The sequence below is a fragment of the Bos indicus genome, chromosome 21 (assembly GCF_029378745.1).
Source record: "Bos indicus isolate NIAB-ARS_2022 breed Sahiwal x Tharparkar chromosome 21, NIAB-ARS_B.indTharparkar_mat_pri_1.0, whole genome shotgun sequence".
In the NCBI taxonomy this organism is placed as follows: Eukaryota; Metazoa; Chordata; class Mammalia; order Artiodactyla; family Bovidae; genus Bos; species Bos indicus.
Window position 1 is genome coordinate 3,912,336 of NC_091780.1, and position 17,889 is coordinate 3,930,224.

Here is a 17,889-nt window from a genome sequence, read left to right on the forward strand (position 1 = left end):
CCGAGAAGCCCAGAGAGTCTCATACAGGATAAACCCTAGGAGAAACATATTAATCAAACTAACAAAAATTAAATACAAAGAAAATATATTAAAAGCAGCAAGGGAAAAGCAAAAAATAGCATACAAAGGGATCTCCATAAAACTGTCAGCTGATCTTTCAACAGAATCTCTACAAGCCAGAAGGGAACAGCAGGATGTACTTAAAGCACTGAAAGAGGAAAAACCTACAACCACAATTCTTTACCCAGCAAGGATCTCATTCAGATTTGAGGGAGAAATCAAAGGTTTTACAGACAAGCAAAAGCTAAGAGAATTCAGCACCACCAAATCAGCCTTACAACAAATGATAAAAGAACTTCTCTAGGCAGGAAACACAAGAGAAGAAAAAGACCCACAAAAATAAACCAAAAACATTTAAGAAATGAATAATAGGAACATACTTATGGATAATTACCTTAAATGTAAGTGGATTAAATGCCCCAACCAAAAGACACAGATAGGATAAAGGGACACAAAAACAAGGCCTGTGTATACACTGCCTATAAGAGACCCACTTCAGACCTAGGGCCACAGACAGACTGAAAGTGCAGAGGTGGAAAAACATACCCAGGCAAATGGAAATCAAGACAAAACTGGAGTAGCAATACTAATATCCTATAAAATACACTTTAAAATACAGAATGTTACAGAGATAAGGAAGGATACTACATAATGATCAAGCGATCAATCCAGGAAGAAAATAAAACAATAATAACTATTTATGCATCCAACATAAAAGAACCGTGATACATAAGGCAAATGCTAATAATCATAAAAATGGGAACATAATAATAGTGAAGGACTTTAACACCCCAATTACATCAATGGATGGATCATCCAGCAGAAATTGAATTAGGAAAGACAAACTTTAAATGACACAATAGACCACATACATTTAATTGCTATTTATAGGACATTTCATCCCAAGTGTACATGGAATGCTCTCCAGGATAGACAACATCTTGCCTCAAAAATCAAGTCTCTAAAATTTAAGAAAATTGAAATTATATCAAGCATCTTTTCAGACTACAGATCTATGTGATTAGAAATAAGGTATAGGAAAAAAAGAAAACTAAAAAACCCTAACACATGAGGTTAAGTGGTACACTGCTAAATAACCAAGACATCACTGAAGAAATTAAATATGAAATAAAAATACATAGAAACAAATGACAATGAAAACATGATGACCCAAAACCTATGGGACACAACAAAAGCAGTTCTAAGGTGGAAGTTTATGGCAATTCAATCGCATCTCAAGAAATAATAAAAACCTCAAATAAACAATCTAACCTTATACCTAAAGCAACTATAGAAAGAAGAATGATGAAAACTCAAAGTCAGTAGAAAGAAATCATAAAGACCAGAGCAGAAATAAGTGAAATAGAAACAAATAAATAAATAAATAAAACAATAGCAAAGATCAACAAAAGATGTTGGGAGCCGGCGTGAGGCACTCCGCCCGTGGCAAAGGTCATGAGGAAGGAGGCTAGGTATATGCAATGGCGGGATCAAGCCTCAGGAGTCCCCCTGGAAATCCTTGAGCATCTACCCCCATAACCAGAGCCTGCCTACTTTACTACTTTGTGCTCTCACCTACACCTCTGACTTTATGGGGGGCTGTCCCCCACCACCTCTTTTGGAGAAGGAGTTAACTTAGAGCTCCAGTTAATAAAAACTTCTGGGCGTGACAAGAGTGTTTTAACCTACAAACTCCTCTGAAGGTTCTCTAGCCTGCCTGACAGGCTTGTCTAGCCACATGTGATTGCTCACAGCCTCCCAACCGTGAGAGGCACGAGATGCTTTAAACCTTCTAAAAACAGGTTCCTTAGAAAAGTTAGAAAACCATTAGTATAAGTATAGTGGGCTGATTAGAAATTGTATTGGTGAAGGGTTTTTCATTTGTTGAGCCAACGTTTGTTGCTAAGTCTCCACATCCCCTGCCCTTACACACATTAATGAATATATAGAAGAAATAAGTATTAACCTTTGATATAAATCACATTAGACCTTAGGCTAAGTAAATTCTTTCCTTAACTAAAATCCACTACACCCTCACCCTATAGGAATGTAACTTTATTTGGGTGGTGTCTATTTTAAGAATAATCACCCCTGGAGAAATAAGTGTCCTGGTTGACTGACTGCTGTCACAAGGAGAGGGTCATAAATTGTCAGCAGGCCCCCTGGCCAGAAGATGATGTAACACCCCTAAGACCTCTGTATACATTTGTATGAAGCACCTGACTTTGATAAAAGTCAGGACTGCTGACCCCACGTGACTTTTGCATAACATCTCAGTGTATAAAAGTAGACCATGGAAAATAAATAATTGGGATCAGTTCCTCGAAATACTGGTCTCCCCATGTCTCTCTCTCTCTCTCAAACTCTGGCTGAGTCTCCATCTGGAGCACGGAGCCCACCATGCTTACTAATTATGCCTGGGCTTCTAAGATCCGACCAGGGAGGCCTCAGTGTCTCCTCTCCTTCCGGAGAATGGAAGGACGCCTGTGGCCTACGTAAGTGGTGCAAGCTTCTTGTCTTGAAGCTTTATTGGTTTCCCGTGTAAACCAAGCTACTCAGCCTCTTTTCTCCACTGAATTTTCCTGCTGAGCTATCCTCATTCTATTACTCTTTATATCTCTAAATAATATCTAATTGAAGCTATTGTATCCTGATCCTCGCCAACGCCGTCCCCACTTCAAACTCCCTGGATCAGCCAGGGCTGGACCCCGGCAGGTGGCGCCCAAGACAGGCGATTTGAAGGTAGGTTCCCCAGAACAATTTGGGTCATCAGCCCTGTTGTTTCCCCTCAAAGCAATTAGGGTCATCAGCCCTATGGTCCCCCCCTCCCCCCGGAACAATCTGGGTCATCAGCCCTGATGTTCCCCCTCAGAACAGTTTGGGTCATCAACCCTACTGCTCCTCCCTCAGAACGATTAGGGTCATCAGCCCTATTGTTCCCCCAGTGTTCGAGACGGCTAGGACCCCACTTAGGGTGCCATGATTGACAAACCTTTACCCACAATCCTCAAGAAAAAAAAAAAGAGAGAGAGAGAGATTTCAAATTAATAGAATTAGAAATGAAAAAGGAGAAATCACAATTAACACTGTAGAAATACAAAGGAACATAAGAGACTACTACAAGCAACTATATGCCAATAAAATGGACAACCTGGCTGAAATGGACAAATTCTTGGAGCGGTACAACTTTCCAAAGTTGAACAAGGAAGAATTAGAAAATATAAAACAGGACAATCATAAGTAATTTGAAACTATAATTAAAGTCTTCCATCAAACAAAAGTCCAGGACCAGATGGCTTCACAGGCAATTTCTATTGAACATTTAAAGGTGAGCTAACACCTATCTTTCTCAAACTTATAAAAAATTGCAGAAAGAGGAACCCAAATTTGTTCTACAAGGCCACCATCACTCTAGTACCAAAACCAGACAAAGGTAGTGCACACAAAGAAGAAAATTATAGACCAATGTCACTGATGAGCATAGATGTAAAAATCCTCAACAAAATACAAGCAAACAGAATCCAACAACACATTAAAGGCATCAAACACCATGATCAAGTGAGGCTTATCCCAGGAAAGCAAGGATTCTTCGATATTTGCAAATCAATCAATGTGATATGCCATATTAACAAATCCTACAAGCCATAGGATCATCTCAATAGCTGCAGAAAAAGCTTTTGGCAAAATTCAAATGCCCTTTATGATAAAAAACAAAAAACAAAACTCTCCAGAAAGTGGCCATGGAGGGAAACTACCTCAACATAATATGAGCCATATACAACAAACCGGCAGCAAACATCATTCTCAATGGTGAAACACTGACAGCATTTCTTCTAAGATTAGGAACAAGGATGTCCACTCTCAACACTTACTCAGCATAGTTTTGGAAGTCCTAGCAAGAAGGCAATGGCACCCCACTCCAATACTCTTGCCTGGAAAATCCCATGGACAGAGGAGCCTGGTAGGCTGCAGTCTATGGGGTCGCAAAGAGTCGGACACGACTGAGTGACTTCACTTTCTCTTTTCACTTTCATGCATTGGAGAAGGAAATGGCAACACACTCTGTGTTCTTGCCTGGAGAATCCCAGGGACGGGGGAGCCTGGTGAGCTGCCATCTATGGGGTAGCACAGAGTCGGACATGACTGAAGCAACTTAGCAGCAGCAGCAGCAGCAATGGCAATCAGATAAGAAAAAGAAAAAAAAGTAATACAAATTGGAAAAGAAGAGGTGAAACTGTCACTGCTTGCAGATGACATGTTACTATACATAGAAAATCCTAAAGATGCCACCAGAACACTACTGGAGCTCATCAATGAATCTGATAAATTTGCAGGATCAAAATTAATGCACTGAAACCTCTTGCATTTCTATACAGTAATAAAGAAAGAGCAGAAAGAGAAATTAAGAAAAGGATTCCATCTGTCATTTTAACAAAAGGAATAAAATACCTAGAAATAAATCTACCTAAGGAAGCAAAAGACCTGTACTCTGAAAACTATAAAACACTGATGAAATAAATCAACAAGAACACAAATAGATGGTGAGATATACCATGTTCTTGGATTGGAAGAATCAATATAGTGAAAATGAAAATATTACCCAAAACAATCTACAGATTCAATGCAATTCCTGTCAAATTACCAAGGGCATTCTTCACAGAATTAAAACAAAAATTTTTACAGTTTGTATGGAAGCACAAAGGATCCCAAATAGCAAAAGGTAATCTTGAGAAAGAAAAATGGAGTTGGAGAAATCAGGCTCCCTAACTTCAAACTATACTGGCACAAAAACAAAAATATAGACCAATGGTACAGGATAGAAAGCTCAGAGATAAACCCTCTACCTATGGTCACTTAAGCTGTGGCAAATGAGGTAAGAATATACAATGGAGAAAAGAGCCTCTTCAATAAGTGGAGCTGGTAAATCTGGACATTTTTGAAAAAGAATGAAATGAGAACACTCCCTAAAATCATACACAAAAATAAACTTGAAATGGATTAAAGAACTCAGTGTAAGACCCAACACTATAAAACTCTTAAAGGAAAACATAGAAAAACATTCTTTGACTTAAACCACGAAGATTTTTTTGACCCACCTCCTAAAGTAATAAAATTTTTTTAATTGCTTTAATGCAACATAATTAAACTTAGAAGCTTCTGCAAAGCAAAGGAAACCATAAACAAGACAAAAAGACAACCCTCAGACTGGGAGAAAATATTTGCAAATGAAGCAACGACAAAAGATTAATCTCCAAAATATAAAAACAGATCCTGGAGCTCAATATCAAAAAAGCAAACAACTCAATCAAAAAGGGCAGAAGACCTAAACAGACATCTCTCCAAAGAAGACATATAGGTGGGCAAAAAGCACATGGAAAGTTTTAAACATCCCTCACTACTAGAGAAGTGAAAATCAAACTATAATGAGATACCACTTCACACTGGTCAGAACGGCCATCATCAAAATATCTACAGATAATAAGTGCTGGAGAGAGTGTGGAGAAAAGGGAACTCCCTTACTCTGTTGGTGGGGGTATAAATTGACATTGCCACTGCGGAGGACAGAATGGAGATTCCTTAAATATCCAAACATTGACCTACAATATGACCCAGAAATCCCACCACTAGACATACACTCTGAGAAAACCATAAATCAAAAAGACACATGTATTCCAGGGTTCATTGCAGCACTGTTTACAATCGCCAGAACATGGAAGCAAGCTAATGTTCATCAATAGATGAAGAGATAAAGAAGAAGTGGGGTGTGTGTGTGTGTGTGTGTGTGTGTGTGTGTGTATACACAATGGAATATTACTCAGCCACATAGAGGATTGGAATGCAAAAATAGGAAGTCAAGAGATACCTGGAGTAACAGGCAAGTTTGTCCTTATAGTACAAAATGAAGCAGGGTGAAGGCTACCAGAGATTTGTCAAGAGAACACACTGGTCAGATCAAACATCTTTGTCCAACAACATAAGAGAAGACTCTGCACGGGGACATCACCAAATGGTCAATATCAAAATCAGATTGATTGTGTTATTTGCAACATAATCAGCATAAGATGGAAAAGCTCTATACAGTCAGTAAAAACAAGACTTGGAGCTGACTGTGGCTCAGATCATCAGCTCCTTGTTGCAGAATTCAGAGGTGAGTTGAAGATAGTCAGGAAAACCACTAGGTCATTAAGGTATAACCTAAATCAAATCTCATGATTATACAGTGGAGGTGACAAATAGATTCAAGGGATTAGATCTGGTAGACAGAGTGCCTGAAGAACTATGGACAGAGGTTCATAACATTGTACTGGAGATGATGACCAATGCCATACCAAAGAAAATGAGGTGCAAGAAGGCAAAGTGGTTGTCTGAGGAGGGCTTACAAAAGGCTGAGAAAAAAAGTGAAAAGCAAAGAAAAAAGTGAAAGATAGACCCAACTGAATGGAGAGCTCAAGAGAATAACAAGGAGAGATAAGAAAGCCTTCTTATCTCTCTTATCTCTTCTTATCTCTTAACAATGCAAAGAAATAGAAGAAAACAATACAATGGGAAAGACTAGAGGTCTCTTAAAGAAAACTGGAGATATCAAGGGAACATTTCATGCAAGGATGGGCCTGATAAAGGACAGAAATGGTAAGGACCAGGAGAAGCAGAAGAGGTTAAGAAGAGGTGGCAAGAATACACAGAAGAGCTATACAAAAAAGATCTTCACGACCAAGATAATCACGATGGTGTGATCACTCACCTAGAGCCAGACATCCTGGAATGTGAAGTCAAGTGGGCCTTAGAAAGCATCACTGTGAACAAAGCTAGTGGAGGTGATGGAATTCCAGTTGAGCTATTTCAAATCCTGAAAGATGATGCTGTGAAAGTGCTGCACTCAATATGCCAGTAAATTTGGAAAACTCAGCAGTGGCCACAAGACTGGAAAAGATCAAGTTTCACTTCAATCCCAAAGAAGGGCAATGCAAAGAATGCTCGAATCACTGTACAATTGTGCTCATTTCACATGCTAGCAAGATAATGCTCAAAATCCTTCAAGCTACACTTCAGTAGTATGTAAACCAAGAACTTTCAGATATACAAGCTGGATTTAGAAAAGGCAGAGGAAAGAGATCAAATTGTCAACATCATTGGATCATAGTGAAAGCAAGGGAATTCCAGAAAAAAAAAAATCTTCTTCTGCTTCATTGACTATGCCAAAGTCTTTGACTGTGTGGATCACAACAAACCGTGGAAAATTCTTAAAGAGATGGGAATGCCAGACCACCCTACCTGCCTCCTGAGAAACCTGTATGCAGGACAAGAAGCAACAATTAGAGCTGGACATGGAACAGTGGACTGATTCAAAATTGAGAAAGGAGTTTGTCATGGCTGTATATTGTCACCCTGATATTTAATTTCTATGCAGAGTACATTATGCAAAATGCCAAGCTAGATGAATAACAAACTGGAATCAAGATTGCCAGGATAAATATCAACAATATCAAACATTCAGATGATACCACTCTAATGGCAGAAAGTTATGAGGAATTAAGAGCTTCTTGAAGAGGGTGAAAGAAGATAGTGAAAAACCTGGCTTAAAACTCAACATTCAATAAACAAAGATCATGGCATCTGGTCCCATCACTTCATGGCAAATCAAAGGGGAAGAATTGATAACACTGACAGATTTTATTTCTTGGCCTCCAAAACCACTGTGAACAGTGACTGCAGCCATGAAATTAAAGGACACTTGTTCCTTGGAAGGAAAGATGTGACAAACCTAAACAGTGTATTAAAAAGCAGAGACATCACTTTTCCGTCAAAGGTTTATATGGTCAAACCTCTGCTCTTTCCATTAGTCATGTGTTGGATGTGAGAGTTGGACCATAAAGAAGACTGAGTGCTGAAGAATTGATGCTTGAGAGTTCCTTGGACAACAAGAAGATCAAACCAATCAATCCTAAAGGAAATCAACCCTGAATATTTATTGGAAGAACTGATGCTGAAGCTAAGCTCCAATATTATGGCCACCTGGTGGGAAGATCCCACTTATTGGAAAAGTCTCTGATGCTAGTAAAGACTGAGGGCAGAAGGGGAAGGGAGCAACAGAGGATGAGATGGTTGGATGGCATCACCGAGTCAATGGACATGAGTTTCAGCAAACTCTGGGAGATAATAAAGAACCAGGAAGCCTGGCATGCTGCAGTCCATGGGGTCACAGATTTGGATACGACTGAGAAACTGCACAACAACAGCAGCAATCAATCACTATGTAAAAATGAAGGATGAATTAGACTGCTTGATGTATAATGCTGTAATAGGTAAATTGCTTGGAATAAGATGGGATGGAGGGAGCTAGAATCATTGAAGAAATAGATGAAGCAAAGCCATCATTTGTACTTCATTAAATCATGAAGTGAACTTTGTATAATTTCAAACTTTCATTTTATGACCTTTAACTTTCTATATGGTAAAGTTTGTTTATTTGTTTGTATGTTTTTGTTTGTTTGTTTTTTGTTTGTTTGTTTGTTTGTTTGTGGCGAGGGGGTGGGGGTGGCTTCCCTGGTAACTCAGCTGGTAAAGAATCACCCTGCAATGCAGGAGACCCTGGTTCATTTCCTGGGTCACGAAGATCTGGAGAAAGGATAGGCTACCCACTCCAGTATTCTTGGGCTTCCCTGGTGGCTTATATGGTAAAGAATCCATCTGCAATACAGGAGGCCTGGGTTCGATCCCTGGGTTGAGAAGATCCCCTGGAGGAGGACATGGCTAGCCACTCCAGTATACTTGCCTGGAGAATTCCACGGAGAGAGGAGGCTGGCAAGCTACAGTCCATAGGGCTGCAAAAAGTCATACATAGGTGAATGACTTTCACTTCAAAGTGTTTTTGGTACTTAGAACAATGTGGTATATAGCAAGTCTTCAATGAATATTTGTCAAGAAGAAGAACAATATTTCTATTTAAAGTTGTAGGAGTGAGCTTAGCAATCCCTGTGTGATCGATGAAGATGTGTCACATTTAAAAAATAGCAGCCAGTCTTATAAAGCAGCTTCTGTTTATTATGGCAGGAAGACTAGGGTGCCAGGAAGAACTAAACCCCCTCACATGTGTACCCAAAACTCTGGCACAGGCATATGAGAGGCTACTCATAACCATCAGATACATGAATGAAGGGAAGTGGAACAAGAAGAGAGTTTCCTCCCTAGAAACTCAAAGCAGAATGACAAAGTGTCTTTGAGTTTTCTCTAGCTCCTTAAAAGATCACACTCAATTCCATTTCAATTCCATTGTCCTTTGGCATCTGTTCTTTTCATCACCCTGGGCAGACTAGTTGTTGAGCAATTAGAGAGTCAAGACTGTTGCATCATACAAAGCTGTTGTACTTCACTGTCATGAGCCCACAAGGTGATGGGAATTCCTCCATTTTAAATTCCATCTGCATATGTGTTATTTTCTTCATGGTGGTTGTATGTTATTCCGCTAATGCTGTGTGAGCCACCCATGCACAGGACTGTATGTACTCGAGGGAAAGCTGTTGCTCTTTTTCCAGGGACAGGTGGGTAATCCACAATTATGGGTTGTGAGATATTAAATAGAACCCACATCTTCCCAAGGGATCTCTGAGTCTGCTACTTTCTTGGTAGTTCAAGTCAGGCAAAGACAGCTGTTGATAGAAGAAAATAGGTAAATTAACACACTACCTGCAGACATAGAATTTATTTTGTAGTGTGATTTGCAAAGAACATTTATCTTGTCAAATTCCTTGAAATGGATTTCTCCTTTTGAGGTAGTATTTCTTGTAGCCCAAGAGGTACAGGTCTATCTGAATTTCAGACTGTTGTGAGCTTACATCTGTTCTCAGAGAATTAGTAAAAATACCATCCCTCATTTTTCAGGAAAAGTGATCTCACACACTTGTAGCTAACAAAACAGATGACCTATTCTTATTTTTAGTGTTTTGTAATGATGGCAGTGTGTCTTGATTTTTGTAGGATATTATTTCTAAGATAATTCCTTAAGGCTATTTAGATGTAGCATGTCTTACAGACTTTAGTTTTCTATACTTGTACTTTTAAGGGATCTATACTTATAATTTAAAAACTTCCAATAAATGCTCAGATTCATGAGGTATATAGAACCAAGTCTAGGAATTAAGAAAGGGCCATTAAAAACTCTGTTGTACATTTCTCTTCCCAGCCTGCAGAGTTCTCAATCCTAACACTACAGTAGAATCTCTTGGGTGAGATTTCTTAAACTGCTGATACCTGGATTCTAACTGAATCAGAAAGTCTCAGGTGGGGAAGGAAGCCATGAATAATTCCTAAAGCTCCCCAGATGACTCTCTTGTGTATCCACGTGATAGTACTCTTGGCTTCTTTTCAATGAAATGAATCAAGCAATTAAATTAAGTTTTAATACCCAAAAGCCCTTGAAAGTTCTCATGCAAATTCCACTGTCATAATCCCTTCCATTAGTATATGGAGGGAGATGGGGAACGAGGCATCCTCTGACAAGTAATTACCTTCTGTGGAGAAGATAAGGTTGCCAATAGCTGAAGGTGGTGAAGTGAAGATGCAGGAGACCATGCCACAGCAAGGGAGGCTCCATCCCGGTGCATCTGAGTTCCTCTGGTGTAAGCAGAATGTCATTCCAAAAATAGCACAACCCAAGGAGATTCCTTGAGAGGAAAGTAAAAACGACTGTACTGCTTTCTCAGCACGTCTCTTTTCTTGGTACATTTATTGGTTTCTATCATCAAATATAAATCAACTTTGATTTAGAATTGTATTCTGCTTATATCAAGAATTTTACTCTATCAGCATTCCTTAATATGATTCTATTTTTAAAAAGTTAAGACTTCAGAGAGTGTATTTCTGAATTTGCAGCAACTACTCTTGCTTTTATTGTCTTTATAGAAAACATTTTTTCATTTTAGAAATCCATGGAACTATCTTTAACTGTAACCACAAAAATATTAGTAAATGCAGTGACTATAAGATTAGATGAGACTCTCAAAACTCAGTTTTTCCCACGTATTAACTGTCAAGTGATAGGACTGACAGCTTTCATACAGAAGCTTCACATCTATCACCAGACTCATGTGTTGTGAATTGCAAGCTTGTCAAAATATACTCTGAAAATGTTGATGGGTTGGATTTCACCTAAAGAATTGCCAGCATGTGTCAATATAGAGAAAGTAGAATATAGCCCAAGCAGTATCCTCTGTGCTCTGTTCCATAACAACAGTACCAAGGAGGGCTTACCCAGAAACTGTCAAGCAGGTTTGTTAAGATAGGCAAAACTCAATATCAGAAGAAAGATTAAGATTTTAAAAATAATTATTTTGGACTTGAATTATACTAAAATCCACAACAAATATTTTCACTAGATTTTAAGACACACCTCTGTTTCTTAGTCAATAAGCTCAAAAGAGGACTAAAACCTTCCATGAGGTACAAATCAGAAACATTTCATTCTTGGCTCCCTCCACTGACCTTAGACCTTGCTGTGCAGTAGAGGCCTGCGGATGGGTGGGACCACTCCTGCTTCAGTGGGAATGTGGGAAACCCACCAAAAGGTAGGCAGACCAAACATGTACCAAGCACACTTCATAGAAAGTGTGTCCCTCAAGAATTAGAAGGCCAGATTTTTCCTAATCAGTCATACAAAAAGAAAAAAGTTTTGACAATATCATAGATGATAGGAAACAGATGGCAGTAGATGACCCAGGCAAGAAAAAAAGTAGTTTTTTTCTTAAGATATCATGCATTAGTGGACAAGGTATAACTTAGTAATAAGAGCAGGTTATAAGAATGAAGCTGGTGTTATATGTGCAGGTGTGCTGCAGTATGTTTTGTAGTGTTCAGCTCTCAAAGCAGACCTATAGCGAGAAGCCCAGACAGAGCTTTTTATGCCCCAATTCAACAGAACAGTGTGTGGTATAAAAATAATAAAGGTGGTGGTGATTATGATGGATGGATAGCAAAGTTTCATAGGTAAATGATATGTACAAACACTGTTCTAAGAACTTTAAGGGTGTTACCTGATTTAATCTTCATAATAACTGTAGGAGGTGGGTATTCTTATAATCTCTCTTATACAAGTAATGCAAAGAAGTTGAGGAAAAACAGAATAAGAAAGACTAGAAATCTCTTCAAGAAAATTGGAGATATCATGGGAAAACTTCATGCAAGGGTGGGCACAATAAAGGGCGGAAACAGTAAGGACCTAAGAGAAGCAAAAGAGATTAAGAAGAGGTGGCAAGAATACACAGAAGAACTATATTTTTTAAAAAGCTTTAAAAAAACATTTTTAAAAAAAACCGTATTTTAAAAAAGAATACATGATGATATTGTCACTCACCTAGGGTCAGGCATCTTGGAGTGTGAACTCTAGTGAGTCTTAGGAAGCATTACTATGAACACAGCTAGTGGAGGTGATGAAGTTTCAGCTGAGCTACTTAAAATCCAAAAAAGATGATGGTGTTAAAGTGCTGCACTCAGTATTTCAGCAAATTTGGAAACCTCAGCAGTGGCCACAGGACTGGAAAAGGTCAGTTTTCATTTCAATTCAAGAGAAGGGCAATGCCAGAAAATGTTCAAACTGCTGTACAATTGCACTCATTTCACATGCTATCAAGGTAATGCTCAAAATCCTTCAAGATAGGCTTCAGTAGTATGTGAACCAAGAACTTTCAGATGTACAAGCTGGCTATAGTAAAGGCAGAGGAAGCAGAGATCAAATTGCCAACATTCACTGAATCATAGAGAAAGTAAGGGATTCCAGAAAAATATCTACTTCTGCTTCACTGACTATACTAAAGCCTTTGAGTGGATCACCACAAACTGTGTAAAGTGGGAATACCAGACCACCTAAACTGCCTCCTAAGAAACCTGTATACAGGTCAAGAAGCAATAGTTAGAACTAGAAATGGAACAATAAACCGATTCCAAATTGGGAAAGCAGTAAGACAAGGCTGTATATTGTCACCGTGTTTATTTAACTTCTGTGCAGAGTACATCATGCAAAATACTGGGCTGGATGAAGCCCAAGCTGGAATCAAGTTTTCCAGTAGAAATACCAACAATCTCAAATAAGTAGATGATACCACTCTCAAGGCAGAAAGTGAAGTGGAACTAAAGAGCCTCTTGATGAAAGTGAAAGAGGACTTAAAACTCAACATTCAAAAGACTAAGATCACGGCATCTGGTCCCATCAGTTCAGTTCAGTTCAGTCACTCAGTCATGTCCGACTCTTTGCGACCCCATGAATCACAGCATGCCAGGCCTCCCTGTCCATCACCAACTCCCGGAGTTCATCCAAATTCCTGTCCATCAAGTCAGAGATGCCACCCAGCCATCTCTTCCTCTGTCATCCCCTTCTCCTCCTGTCCCCAATCCCTGCCAGCATCAGAGTCTTTTCCAATGAGTCAACTCTTTGCATGAGGTGGCCAAAGTACTGGAGTTTCAGCCTCAGCATCATTCCTTCCAAAGAAATCCCAGGGCTGGTCTCCTTCAGAATGGACTGGTCGGATCTCCTTGTAGTCCAAGGGACTCTCAAGAGTCTTCTCCAACACCGCAGTTCAAAAGCATCACTTCTTCAGCACTCATCTTTCTTCACAGTCCAACTCTCACATCCATACATTGACTAGACATAGCATTGACTAGACAGACCTTTGTTTGAAAAGTAATATCTCTGCTTTTTAATATGCTATCTAGGCTGGTCATAACTTTCCTTCCAAGGAGTAAGCATCTTTTAATTTCATGGCTGCAATCACCATCTGCAGGGATTTTGGAGACCAAAAAAATAAAGTCTGACACTGTTTCCCCATCTATTTCCCATGAAGTGATGGGACCAGATGCCATGATCTTCGTTTTCTGAATGTTGAGCTTTAAGCCAACTTTTTCACTCTCCTCTTTCACTTTCATCAAGAGGCTTTTTAGTTCCTCTTCACTTTCTTCCATAAGGGTGCTGTCATCTGCATATCTGAGGTTATTGATATTTCTCCTGGCAATCTTGATTCCAGCTTGTTTCTTCCAGCCCGGTGTTTCTCATGATGTACTCTGCATATAAGTTCACTTCCTGGAAAATAGAAGGAGAAGATGAAACAGTGACAGATTTTATTTTCTTGGGCTCGAAAATCACTGCAGACTTCAACTGCAGCCATGAAATTAAAGGACACTTGCCCCTTGGAAGGAAAGTTACAACAAAAATAGACAGCATATTAAAAAGTAGAGATATCATTTTGCTGTCAAAGGTCTATAAAGTCAAAGCTATGGTTTTTCCTGTAATCATGTATGGATGTGAGATTTGGACCACAAACAAGGCCGAGCACCAAAGAACTGATGTTTTCAAACTATGGTGCTGGAGAAGACTCTTGAGAGTCCCTTGAACAGCAAGGAGATCAAACCAGTCAATTCTAAAAGAAATCAACCCTGAATACTTATTGGAAGGACTGATGCTGAAGCTGAAGCCCCAATACTTACGTGATGCAAAGTGCCAACTCATTGAAAAAGACCCTGATGCTGGGTGAGATTGAAGGCAAAAGGAGACAAGGGTGGCAGAGGAAGAGATGGTTAGATAGCAGCATCAACTTTATGGACATGAGTTTGAACAAATTCCGGGAGATAGAGAAGGACAGGAAAACCTGGCATGCTATAGTGCATGGGGTGGCAAAGAATTGGATATGACTTAGCAACTAAACAACTCTTGTACAAATAGCTTATGCTTAGGGATATTGAATACCTGGCCCAAGGTCATATAGCTCATAATGGTACGGAAAGGAAAGAAACCCCTATGGGAACCCTTAATTTTTGCTTTTCATATTTAGCAAAATCCCATATGCAAATATATGACAAAAATACTTTCAAATATCTATATGTTTCCCTGTTTTCCCCAATACAGCAATATTCCATAGATGGACTTTCCATATAGAGTTTCAAAGTAGTCATGTTTGGGTGGTACCCAAACAAATCATGTTTTGTCTTATATACAGCTGGTACCACTTTCTCAGAACACTTGATCATACTCCTCTGCTTGCCCTTATATCACACAGATTTCTGTGTAATATTGTTATGCAACACAACCAGTACCTGGTAAACAAGTGTTTCTCATGAAAAATATTCTTCTTGCAGTATTTACACTGCAAAGCTATTATTGCTAATAGAATCTGGTATACTGCTTAATGTTAGTTAACATGACCCAAGGAAGGACTGAGCATATACAGATCAAAGTATTGCTTGTTTGCCCAAATTTAAGGTGATATTTTCCATATGTTTCATTCAAAGAGATGAGGTTAATGCTGTAGAAATATCTTATTTTTACCCAGATCAAAAGAAAACTTGTGAAACCTGTTATTACCATCATCTTTCTGGATTCAAAGATATGACACAGAGAGTAAAGTGAAGTGATCATAGTCACAGAGTTAGGAAAAGCAGACTAAACCTGATCATCTAAAACCTCTGCAGACTAACCCTGCAGAGCAGTGATCATACCCAAGGCAGCGGGCCAGGTGCTCAAGAGAGCAAGTGGCAGGCATATTGTCATCATAGCCTCACTCTGGGGCTGCTTTCCTGGGACTTTCAGTTGGGAATCAAGAGAGCTTTTAAGAACACTGCTTTTCATTTATTCTACAAATACTTATTGAACATGGGGCTCAGCAGAGAAGCCCTGCCTTCAACATGCTCAGAGCCTAGTGAGGACACAAATAAGAAAAAAATCACTGATTTATGGGTACAGTAGAGGGACTCCTTTCCCAATACCACTGAAGTCTTTCATAAACAGCCCACTCAACAGCTGAGTGTTAAATAAATAGTTGTATAGCTATTACCCTGGGACATGGGTGCTGTGGCGTCCAGAAGAGGGTAAAGCAGATGAAAAATTTAGGAAAACAACCTGCTTAAGAAGCTGGATGAGTTGGAGGAGGGGGCATAAGAGGCATGTGAGGCAGTGTTTAAGGAGAAGAGGGCAGATGGACCAGATAATGGAAACTTTTTTTTTTTTTTTTTACTGTAAATGAAACAAAGATGAATATTTTTAATGATAAAAGGTACAATTTACAAAGAAGATAGACATCATAAAACATTAGACACCTTAACAACAAGGAAACAAATTACATAAAGCAAAAACCAGAATAAACATGAGGGAAAAGAAAAATATATATAATTTTACTGAGACGTATTAACCTTTCTCTAATAATATTTTATCAAGTGTAAAAAATATAAGAATAGTAGTGTCTTGAATGATGTCATTAATAATTTAAATGTGATAGCTTTATATTTAATTTATATTAGTCATATCCTACACAAATATATTAAAAAATTTGTATCTCACACATTGTAATTAGATGGCCATTAAAAGGAAAGATAAAAGCATCTGAATGCAGAGTTTCAAAGAATAGCAAGGAGAGATAAGAAAGCCTTCTTCAGCGATTAATTCAAAGAAATAAAGGAAAACAACAGAGTGGGAAAGACCAGAGATCTCTTGAAGAAAATTAGAGATACCAAGGGAATATTTCATGCAAAGATGGGCTTGATAAAGGACAGAAATGGTATGGACCTAACAGAAGCAGAAGATATAAGAAGAGGTGGCAAGAAAACACAGAAGAACTGTACAAAAAAGAGCTTCACGATCCAGATAATCACGATGGCATGATCACTCACCTAGAGCCAGACATCGTGGACTGTGAAGTCAAGTGGGCCTTAGAAAGCATCACAATGAACAAAGCTAGTGGAGGTGATGGAATTCCAGTTGAGCTATTTCAAATCCTGAAAGATGATGCTGTTAAAGTGCTGCACTCAATATGCCAGCAAATTTGGAAAACTCAGCAGTGGCCACAGGACTGGAAAAGGTCCGTTTTCATTCCAATCCCAAAGAAAGGCAATGCCAAAGAATGCTCAAACTACCACACAATTGCACTCATCTCACATGCAAGTAAAGTAATGCTCAAAATTCTCCAAGCCAGGCTTCAGCAGTACGTGAACCTTGAACTTGCAGATGTTCAAGCTGGTTTTATAAAAGACAGAGGAACCAGAGATCAAATCGCCAACATCCCCTGGATCATCAAAAAAGCAAGAGAGTTCCAGAAAAACATCTATTTCTGCTTTCTTGACTATGCCAAAGCCTTTGACTATGTGGATCACAATAACCTGTACGCAGGTCAGGAAGCAACAGTTAGAACTGAACATGAAAAAACAGACTGGTTCCAAACAGGAAAAGGAGTACGTCAAGGCTGTATATTGTCACCCTGCTTATTTAACTTATATGCAGAGTACATCATGAGAAACGCTGGACTGGAAGAAGCACAAGCTGGAATCAAGATTGCCGGGAGAAATATCAATAACCTCAGATATGCAGATGACACCACCCTTATGGCAGAAAGTGAAGAGGAACTAAAAGGCCTCTTGATGAAAGTGAAAGAGGAGAGTGAAAAAGTTGGCTTAAAGCTCAACATTCAGAAAACGAAGATCATGGCATCCGGTCCCATCACTTCCTGGGAAATAGATGGGGAAACAGTGGAAACAGTGTCAGACTTTATTTTGGGGGGCTCCAAAATCACTGCAGATGGTGACTGCGGCCATGAAATTTAAAAAGATGCTTACTCCTTGGAAGGAAAGTTATGACCAACCTACATAGCATATTCAAAAGCAGAGACATTACTTTGCCAACAAAGTTCCGTCTAGTCAATGCTATGGTTTTTCCAGTGGTCATGTATGGATGTGAGAGTTGGACTGTGAAGAAAGCTGAGTGCCGAGGAATTGATGCTTTTGAACTGTGGTGTTGGAAAAGACTCCTGAGAGTCCCTTGGACTGCAAGGAGATCCAACTAGTCCATCCTAAAGCAGATCA